Consider the following 11,048-nt stretch of genomic DNA (forward strand, 5'->3'; position numbering starts at 1 on the left):
GCCACTCACAACAGACCTGTCAAATCTTTGTATTTCTAACCAGCATCACGGATTAAACCTGTTAGTTCTTCTTACCCATTTCCCTTCTCAGAGGTCAAATCCTGAGCCAACTGTTGGCATAGGAGAATAGGACCTTCCTGAGATGGAAGCAGCCTGCCTTCACCCACTCATTTATGAACCCTGCACTGGTGCTTCTGGCCCCCAAGAGTCCACCTGCCTGCTGCTCTGCCCTGATGCGCTTCATACACACCACAGACCAGCAGCTGCAAACAGATTATTTCCAAATCACATTCCTACCCTGCCTTCAAATAAACAGAAGGAATTAGAAGAAGAGTGTCAATGGGGTGGTCCACGCTGTGGTGCAGAGGAGGGCCACAAAGATGATGAGAGGGCTGGAGTGCCTCTCCTATGAAGACAGGCTGAGGGAGCTGGGCTTGTTCAGCCAGAAGAGAAGGCTCTGGGGAGATCTCATCGCAGCCTTGCAATACTTGAAGGGAGCTTGTAAGCACAAGGGAGAGCAACTTTGTACACAATCTAATAGTGATAGGACAAGGGGGAATGGCTTTAAATGAGGGGAAATTTAGGCTAAATGTTAGGAAGAAACTCTTTATTAGAGTGGCAAGACACTGGCACACACTGCCCAAAGAAGCTGTGGATGCCTCATCTCTGCGTTCAAGACCAGTTTGGATGGGGCCCTGAGCACCCTGATATGGTGGGTGGCAACCCCGCTCCTGGGAGAGGTTAGAACTAGATAGTCTTTAAGGCCTAAGCCATTCTGTGATTCTGTGATAACTGTGCAGATATTTGTCCTGGGAAGATCATTGACTAAAGGGGAATGTTACTGCTAGCTCCCATCCCCCTCCAGGCTAAGTGAATGACAGCAAATAAAATGCTTTCTCTTGCTTCACTAAAGCACAGCCACTGAATGTGTTTTCAAACAGAGGAATGTACCGCAGAAACTGCATAAAAATTTTTCAGTGTGCAAACACCACAGGAAGTTAAAAATACATTCTTATAGTTATGGGCTTAAACTGGATTCAGAGAGCATTCAGTACTATGTTACAGCAGTCATGAATTTAACAGAAAATTGGAAAACAAATTCTGGTTCCTAAAAGATCTTTATGTTTCACAACATCCTTTTATACTAATGGCATAAAAAATCAAAACCCATCTGTTTATGACTACGGAAGAAAAAATCAGTAAATTTCAAAGGAATTTAAAAAAAAAAAAAAATCCTTTTTCATTTGATTAAGCCAAGTCATTTGTTCAGCCAATGGCAAAACATAGGCCAGTAAAGAATGTAGGTACTGCTGTTAATATCTACAGTTAAAATTTGCATGCCATTAAAGTAACATTTTACTTGTTAAAATACTCAAAACAAGGAAAATTAATGATTTTTGAGTAACTTAGAATTTAAATTTCAAGCATTTTCATGAGGATCATCTTTGAGCAGAAAATGAGATGCTTTCAGCCAACACTAAATGACAAGTAAAAAGCTTTAATATAAGCAAACTTATATAAAAGGATAATATGTGATGCAGGAAAAGAAAGTATTAGCATTCCTCAGTAATCCTCTGTTAACGTGTAAAGGTGCCAGATTGTTCATTTCCCAACTTCTGAACTCAGGTATCTTATTTATGCTCTTTGTGGACCTTGTCGACAGGCAGAAATTCTACTTTTTATTACAGTTCATGCTCAGCACTTGATTTATATGGTTGTGCAATTTTTTTGTTCTTGTAACTGGAAAAGAAGAATAAAAAGTAAAGAAAAGTGGTAATTTCCCTTTTTCTAGTTTTGAGCTCTGTAACAGAACCTCCTGTCTTTTGCAGCTGGACACATCAGTTCCTAACAAATCCTCAGCATATATACAGCATCGAGGGAGGGAATGAACAAGCATCAGACTTTGTTCCCATCTATATCCATGTGATTTCTTTGACATCCCCTATTCTTAAGGAAAAGCAGAAGTTCAGATCTATTAGCAAGCATAGGCATGGCATTTACTTTACTTGAATGTCAATTCTATAATCAAATGAGGCCTACGCTTCCAAAGTACTAACACTAAAAGGTATGTGATGTTGATTTATGTAAACTTACCAACTTTTCACTGTACAACATTTTATGCACCACCATTACCTCCCATCTCTCACAGCAGAAGAAGATTAAGAGTCAAGGATAGACACTGTATTTGGAAAACATTTTCACAGAAGGCTAGTTAGTAGACTCATATCTGAGAAACATCCAGAGAAGAAACGATGAGAGAACCATCAACAGTTGACAGAAGCCGAAGAAGTATAAAAACAAGCATGTAGATAAAAACAAATGTTTGACTGGAAGAGTTTAATGCTGCTCACTTGCATGTGTTTTAAACATGTGACAGCTGTAACTACTGGAACAAAAAGCCTGAAATAGTCTGCCAGTACTTCTTGGACATGAGAGAAGTGTATGGTAAGAATGCAGATATTTGATAAAATAGCTGAAAATAATTTCTCTAAGTGTTCCTTAGCTACTGACAGAATCTCAGTGATTAATTATGTTTCATTCTGAAGAAAATTTAGAGCATTATAGGCCTTAGTTCCTAACAACAGTAAGAAGGCTATGCTCTTTTTCCCATGTTATTACAAACAACAGCTCATCATTAGTAGAAACAAAATACAAGTGGAGGCCACTAGCAATTTGGTTCTTTTAGTTCTTCAGTCATTATCTGATGGGAAAGTACATTTCAAGTAAGAATCCATGTTTGAGTTTTGCTCCTTCATTTCTTTTTCCTTCTTCATCTTCCTGTAGAATTTTTGTAATTACAAAACAAGGTGACCTAGATTATGTAATGAAGTGTCTAGATGCTTGAATTATGTATAGTATCCAATGTACGGCTTTGTGATAATATGTAATATTGTAGTGCGTTTGCAAAAATAGTTAGGGCTCTGAATCAAGTTTTAATAGAACAGCGAAGCTTAAGAATCTAGAGTGAGGCTGCATGTGGGTCACTTTCTGCTAGGTTTAAAATCATCGTCACAAATCAAAGCACACACTTTTCGTGTAAATTCTTAAGGAAAAAGCGATTAACTCTTCTTCTCCCCAACCTTTACCTCATAGATCCTATGGTATGTTAGGGCCACCTTTTCCAGGAGGCTACTAAAATCTAGTGGATTTTGTTTCTGTGTCTGTGTGAAAAGCATTGGACTGGTCTCCACACTCTTATTGATACAGCAGCAGAGAATTAAGTCTCAGCTTCTACCTAAAATGAAATTAGCACTGCATGGTAGCACACTAATTATAGAAACATCTACAGCTGTTCCAGTTGTGGAGGCAACAGCCTGACACTGACAGAGGTGTACACCCTCTTGGCTTTGCCAGCACACACATGGAAATGTGCTAAAATAGGTGCTAGTATTCATGTGTTTTTGCAGGAAGTACAACAGTATTAAAATACTAAGTTGTCTTTAGGGATTGCATTCATTTTATCAACCTCAGTATATAGGCAAAATCATGTCGGTGCTCAGTCCAGTTAGAGAGCTCTCTCAGTTATTGTGGTATCAGAATAGCGTACTTTATTGTGTTCAACATACATCTTACATATCCTCCACTCACAAGCAGTAAATCCACTAACAGTTAATTGGCTTCAAATTCTCCCAAGCAACAGTGATAACAGACAAAAGGTTTCTCAACTCCCCCAGATGTGACAGGATTAACTGTGCATACCAAAGCAGCATCCTGTTTACCCTTTAACTCTGTTTGCTCTTTATCTTACTTTCCAGACTCCCAAGGCTTCATAGCACTAAGATCTATCACAGAGTCTCTCAAGTTCCTTGGTGTTACATCCTCCCCTACATCCCATCCTTCTTTATAAATAAAAAAGGCGCAGTTCATAGCACCTTGTATCATTTTCTGTGTACGCTGCAACAAGCACAGAACACAAATTAAAACACAGAGAAAAGCAATGAGACTAACTATCCCTACTTTTAGCAAATTCTGTATCCATCCCGCAAAACCCCCCAAAGAGACCCCCAAAAATATCCCACCGATTATAAACCTGCAGTTTTTTAATCCTGCTCTATAAATCTTGAATTCTCTTGTGTATTGATTCTGAGTGATCTGACAAATTCATACAACACATACCATCAAAGTCTTGACACCCATGACCTTGAGCTAATAGCAAGAAATCTATGGCAGCATGATTCTGTAGCGTAGCATGCCTTACTGAGTCCACATCTAGTAATAGTCCGCTTAAAGCCAGAGAAGTAGCATTCATTTGCTTGGCCAGCCAACATCCAAGCTTATTGAGTGTGCTCAGTGCTTTAGCTGATGCAACACCTGGGGCTAAAAAAGATGCTGCAATTATTCCCCCAGGGTTCCAAAATTCTACGTTATCCTTGCAGTCTGATTGAAAAGCATGTACAGTTTGCTTAAGGAGCTTTCGGTGAGTAATCATGGAGATATTGGGTGTTAGTAAAGTTAGTCTTCCCAAACTGCATGGACCTCCTTTGATGTCGGAGGGCATAGCAGGCCATGCCCTATCCCCACAGATGAGAAAAACACCTGCTGGCAAGCTAAGCAGGCGGTTACTAGATTTTGAGATGTCAGCTGAAGTATAATTAAACCAAGCAGAGTGATTCCTATAAACAGCTAAACTAGAATTAACACACTGAATTAATGATTGATTCTTTCCACTATAATTAATGTACAAACAATTGTCCATTTTAACCGATTCCGACAATTCCGGTTCTTGTGGTTCAAAGTTGCTCTGCTGCAGATAGGGTACCCATCTGTCCCATCTGTCAACTACATCGCTCGTGTTGGATGTTGCCAAAAGCTGCACGCAGGATGGGCCAGTTGTCTAGGGGTTGTCCCACCCAACATGTGAACGGGCTCCCCGGTGACGCAGTTGACAAACAAAGTGTGTTCTTGTCCCATCTTGTTGGCTAGGGTGACCCATATATTCTGTTTTGGTTGAGTTAGAGTCCAAACTGCTGATGTGAGTGCAGTGATTACATTACAGCAGGTGACGAGACAGATGGCTGGACCCATTGTGCTGGCACCCATCTTGTACCCATTCCTATGGAGGGCACTGGTATTGTAGCTTGACAGTCTGGGCAGGACTGCGTAACTTGTCTGGCCTGGTCCATGGTTAACTGAAAGGCACGCCACAATGCTTTCGCATTTTGGTGATAAAAGTCATGAGATAACTGTGCTTGAGCAAACTGATCAGGAACAACAACTGCTCCCGCCAGTCTATCTGTCTGTGCATTGTCTTGAGAAATAGGACCAGGCAGAAAAGAGTGAGAGCGAATGTACTGAATGAAATGGGGTTCTGAGCAACAGTCCAAGAACTACTTTAAATGTAAAAGGAGCGCAAACAATTGTGCATTAGTTGTCTCTTTTAGATAAGAATGTTAGAGTTGCATCATGATGCCTGCAATATAAGCAGAATCTCTCCTGGAGAAACTGGCAGCCTGTGGCTTGGACAGGTACACCCTTTGCTGGGTAAGGAGCTGGCTGAAGGGCCGGGCCCAGAGAGTGGTGGTTAATGGAGTTAAATCCAGCTGGCGACCAGTCATGAGTGGTGTTCCCCAGGGGTCAGTGCTGGGGCCTGTCCTCTTCAATATCTTTATTGATGACCTGGATGAGGGCACTGAGAGCACCCTCAGTAAGTTTGCAGACGACACCAAGCTGGCAGGAAGTGTCGATCTGCCTGGGGGTAGAGAGGCCCTACAGAGAGATCTGGACAGGCTGGATCTCTGGGCTGAAGCCAACGGGATGAGGTTCAACAAGACCAAGTGCCGGGTCCTGCACTTTGGCCGCAACAACCCCAGGCAACGCTACAGGCTTGGGGCAGAGTGGCTCGAAAGTTGTACAGAGGAAACGGACCTAGGGGTATTAGTCAACGCTCGGCTGAGCATGAGCCAGCAGTGTGCCCAGGCAGCCAAGAAGGCCAATGGCATCCTGGCTTGTATCAGAAATAGTGTTGCCAGTAGGAGTAGGGAAGTCATTCTCCCTCTGTACTCAGCCCTAGTGAGGCCCCACCTCAAGTACTGTGTCCAGTTTTTGGCCCCTCACTTCAAAAAAGACATTGAGGCCCTGGAGCGTGTTCAGAGGAGGGCGACGAAGCTGGTGAGGGGTCTGGAGCACAGGCCTTATGAGGAGCGGCTGAGGGAGCTGGGATTGTTCAGTCTGGAGAAGAGGAGGCTCAGGGGAGACCTCATTGCTCTCTATAACTACCTGAAGGGAGGTTGTAGTGAGCTGGGGGTCAGCCTCTTCTCTCTTGTAACTAGTGACAGGACGAGGGGGAATGGCCTCAAGTTGCGCCAGGGGAGATTTAGGCTGGACATTAGGAAATACTACTTTTCTGAAAGAGTGGTCAGGTGCTGAAACGGGCTGCCCAGGGAGGTGGTGGAGTCACCGTCCCTGGAGGTGTTCAAGAAACGTTTAGATATAGCATTGGGAGACATAGTTTAGTGGGGTTGTTGGTGGTAGGTGGATGGTTGGACTGGATGATCTTGTAGGTCTTTTCCAACCTAGCTCATTCTGTGATTCTATGATTCTATCTGTTATTGTGTTGATGGATTCAAACCATCACTCGAACACACAAACCACTGTGTCAGTTCCACAATTTGTGGGGAGCCGGTGGTGACATGGACATCACTATCCCACGTTCTGGCACTGTTCCTCCATACTATCACTGCACGGCCAGTCATGCCGGATCCATCTGTAAAAACAGTAAGAGCGCCTGCAAGAGGGGTTAATGACAGTTTAGAAACTGACAACAAGTAGAGGGAGCTAAGAGACTGTAGGAGCCGATGGGCAAGCAGGTGAACACTAATTTGCCCTGGGAAGTTGACAAGGGCACACTGTAATGGTAGCAAAGCAGGAAATCCAACTGCTTAAAATCTATAGGTAGGTAGATGGTATCGGGATCACTGCCATCTAAGGCCATCGACCGTTCCTGTCCTTTCTGCACCACACTGCCATCGTATCTATTACTGTGGTTACTGTTTTTGCAAACTTATGGGGCAGAAATATCCATTCCAATATTATCAGGGGGTCGGGGTCCTTCGCGACCCATTGTGCCAGCAACCCATACGGCTGGAAAGGAGAACCAATAACAAAAAGGTTAATAGGCTGATTTAGCTTTCTGCAGTGTGCTGCTTGTTGAGTCATCTTTGTAACAGCTGTATTCAGAGCTGTTCTAGCTTCAGCATTCAAATGCTGTGGTGATAACAAATCCAGGTCCCCTTCCAGTAATTTAAAGAGGGGATGGAGGTCCTCTGCAGAGACTCCTGTTAGTGGCCTAACCCAATTTATGGTTCCTAACAGTTTCTGTAAATCATTCCATGTACTGATCTTTGTTCTTATTGTCAGAGTCTGTGGCTGTCAGAGTCTGTGGCTGGATATTCTTTTGTGAGATCTTCCAGCCCAAGTATAAGGAGGGGGGTGTCTTTTGAATCTTCAGCAATTTTTAGTCCTGCTGTGGTCACTGCCTGTATAATGCAAATTGCTATTAAATTTGCCTCTGGCTCTGTCAGTGCAGCCACCAAAATATCATCCATATAACGATATATATAAGCATTGTTATTCTTTTGACAGATCGGTGATAAGATATTGGCAACAAACTGCTGACATATCGTAGGACTGTTTTTCATTCCCTGTGGCAACACAGTCCAGTGATAATGGCGATGCAGTTTGGCAGCATTAATGGAAGGGACAGAGAATGCAAAGCGAGGGGCGTCCTGAGGGCACGAAGGGATGTTAAAGAAACAGTCTTTCAAATCTCACTGTTAGTGCCCGCAACTGAGGGAGCATAGCTGGGGGTAGTAACCGTGGCTGAAGAGCTCCCATGTCTTCCATGATTTCATTGATCTTTCTCAAATCATGCAGTAATCTCCACTTCCCGCTTCTTTTCTTAACTGCAAATACAGGTGAATTCCAGGAGTTGGTTGTGGGAACAATGTGCCTTGTCTTAAGTTGCTCACTGACTAATTCATATAAATGTAGCAGTTTTTCGTGAGTAAGGTGCCACTGGTCAACCCACACTGGTTTATCAGTCTTCCAGGTCAAAGGTGGGGTCTGTGGGTGAAGAGTGGTCTCTAAGAAAAATCCGTACTAAGGGTAAGCCCCCATTGTCCCATACAGTCCCTTCCCCATAATGTCACGGGGCTGTGTAAAACAAAAGGTCGAACAGAGGTGACTCTGCCTTCAGGTCCAATTATATTGATAATTATGGCACTTTGCTTAGGTAAAGCATATCCCCCTATTCCCACCAGGGAGGAATGAGAGTTCATCAGTGGCCACTGTGACGACCAAAGCATCGCAGGGATGATAGTGACATAAGCACCACTTAAGCATAAGCATCAAGAATTCTGATCATCTTGACCTTTTGGTCTCCCCTCTGCAGCGCAAAAGTTAAATTTGGTCTGCCCGCAGAGACCTTCTGTGTCCAATAGACCTGTGGTATCCTAGTTGACCCCAAACTGTTTGTACCCCATGAGATATTAGCCCATAACAGCAGGTTAGGCTGAAAGTAAACCAACTGTGCAATGCAACTCCCTGCAGGGATGGTGCAAGGGGGGGTTGGTGTCCACAGCATTATCTTAATTTCCCCAGTATAGTCTGCATTGATAACACCAGACAAAACAAAAAGTCCCATTCAAGTAGCAGAAGACCAGCCGATCAAGAGCACTGTCATACTATTCCGTAGATATCCGTAAACTCCAGTAGGGGCCAAGGCAACAGCAGTATCATTCAGTGTTGTGTCTGAGGAGGTGGCCAAGTCCACCCCAGCGCTGCCTCTGGTTCTGGCATATAGGCTGCTGCAGCCGTCTGAGGGGGATTTGCTGTCATCACGCACTCCCCTGTCTTGCTCCTCCAGGAGTTTCCCGTGGGGCAAATGGTCACCCCTCCTTATCGAATTTCAACCAGCAATCTCGAGCCCTGTGATTGCTCTTTTGACACCTGTGGCACAATTGCTGTGGCCTGTTGCCTTTTGTTCTCTCCCGTGGGCAATTTATACGAATGTGCCCGTATTGATTACAGCCATAACATAGACGCTGCTGATTAAGGGATATGGTGGCAAACGCCTGGACCGCTAGCGTAATTTGATGTAGGTGTGTGCCAATATTCATACATTCATTAATCATATCTTCAGTAGTGGGATTCTTTAGGGGACGTAATACCTTTTGGCAGTCAGCGCTTGCATTTTCAATCGCTAACTGTTGGAATATGAGAGCTCTCGCCTGTTCATTATCAACCTGTTTTTCTAACGAGTTCTTAAGCCTATCCAAAAATGTCATATATGGTTCTTGGGGCTGTTGCTTAATGCTCACAAAAGACTGTTTTTGCTGTCCAGCCTCTGGCACAGCCCGGAGAACATGCATTGTCAAATGCTTAACTTGCTGTAGCCCTTCTGCAGGAATTTGCGCCTGTTGAGCTGGGGTGGAAAAATCTCCCTCACCCATCAAAGCATTCACATCTATAGCCTAAAGTGGGTTTCTCTGCGATAGCATCAGGTTCTCAGTTGCCTGAGACTGTGCCAGCCCCCTCCACTTGGATTCCCTCATAGTATACTGTTTTTCAGTCATAATAAGGTGACACATCATTTTGAAATCATGCAGTGTGAGAACAGAGCTATCACATACGGATTGAATCAAACTGATAGTATATGGGGCACCTATGCCATGGTCAGTGACTGTACACCATAAATCTCACAGGATATTATATGACAAAGCCTCCCACCGCAGCTTTTGGTCCGGGGCCACAGTATCAGGAAAGGCCTTCAACATGTCCATGTCTACAGCTTTCCTAGCCTCCCTCTGAATAATCGCCCACATATCGTGCGGATCTGGGGGAAACAGATCTGGCTCTCCTTCAGGATCTGTTGGGCCAGGATCAAAAGGATCGTCAGGACCCTCAGGAGGAGAGGCAGCAAGGACCCCCCACAGTGGTGGCAACAAGGGAGCTGATGGCACAGCAGGTGAGTCCAGTGAGGGGCTTGCGGCTTCTTCATCCTCGGGTGGACTGGGGGTAGCCAACCATGAGCCTACATGACTTCTTGAGGCTTCAGGAGCCCCTGCAGGGCTCAGTACTGGGACCTCTTCTCTTCCACATCTTTATCGATGGTCTTGATGAGGGGATCAAGTGCATCCTCAGTAAGTTTGCAGATGACACCAAGTTGGGAGGGAGTGTTGATCTGCCAGAGAGTAGAAAGGTTCTACAGAGGGACCGGGATAGACTGGATCAATGGGCCAAGGTAAACTGTGTGAGCTTCAGTAGGGCCAAGTATCGAGTCCTGCACTTTGGTCACAACCCTACAGGCCTGGGGAGGAGTGGCTGGAAAGCTGCCTGACAGAAAGGGAATTTGGTGTGCTGATGGACAGTCGGCTGAATATGAGCCAGCAGTGTGCCCAGGTGGCCAAGAAGGCCAATGGCATCCTTGCTTGTATCAGAAATGATGTGGTGAGCAGGACTAGGGAAGTCATCCTGCCCCCGTTCTCAGCTTTGGTGAGGCCCCACCTCAAGTACTGTGTTCAGTTTTGGGCGCCTCAACACAGAAAGGACATTGAGGTGCTGGAGCAGGTCCAAAGAAGGGCAACAAGGCTTGTGAAGGGCTTGGGGAATATGCCCTACAAAGAGAGACTAAAGGAACTGGGGCTGTTTAGTGTGAGGAAGAGGAGGTGATTGCAGCAAGAGCAGGGTTGGTCTCTTCTCTCTGGTGGCAGGTGACAGGACAAGGGGAAATGGCCTCAAGTTGCGCCAGGGGTTTAGGCTGGATATCAGGAAAAACTTCTTTACAGAAAGGGTTGTTAAGCACTGGAATAGGCTCCCCAGGGAGGTGGTTGAGTCACCATCCCTGATTGTTTAATAACTCTTCAGATGTGGTGCTTGTGATAAAAATGTGGGAATGTTTATGTTTGTTCATTGTAGTAAAATGTAAAACTATTTGTTGATTGTGATAAAGTGTGAATGTGAGACTGTTTGTCCATTGTGAAGGAAAGTACTACTAGCCTGACGAAGGGGGGGAAATATAAACATCCTGAACCCCCTGAAGGGAATGTAAA

Source organism: Numida meleagris, chromosome Z (genome assembly GCF_002078875.1).
Source record: "Numida meleagris isolate 19003 breed g44 Domestic line chromosome Z, NumMel1.0, whole genome shotgun sequence".
Lineage (NCBI taxonomy): Eukaryota > Metazoa > Chordata > Aves > Galliformes > Numididae > Numida > Numida meleagris.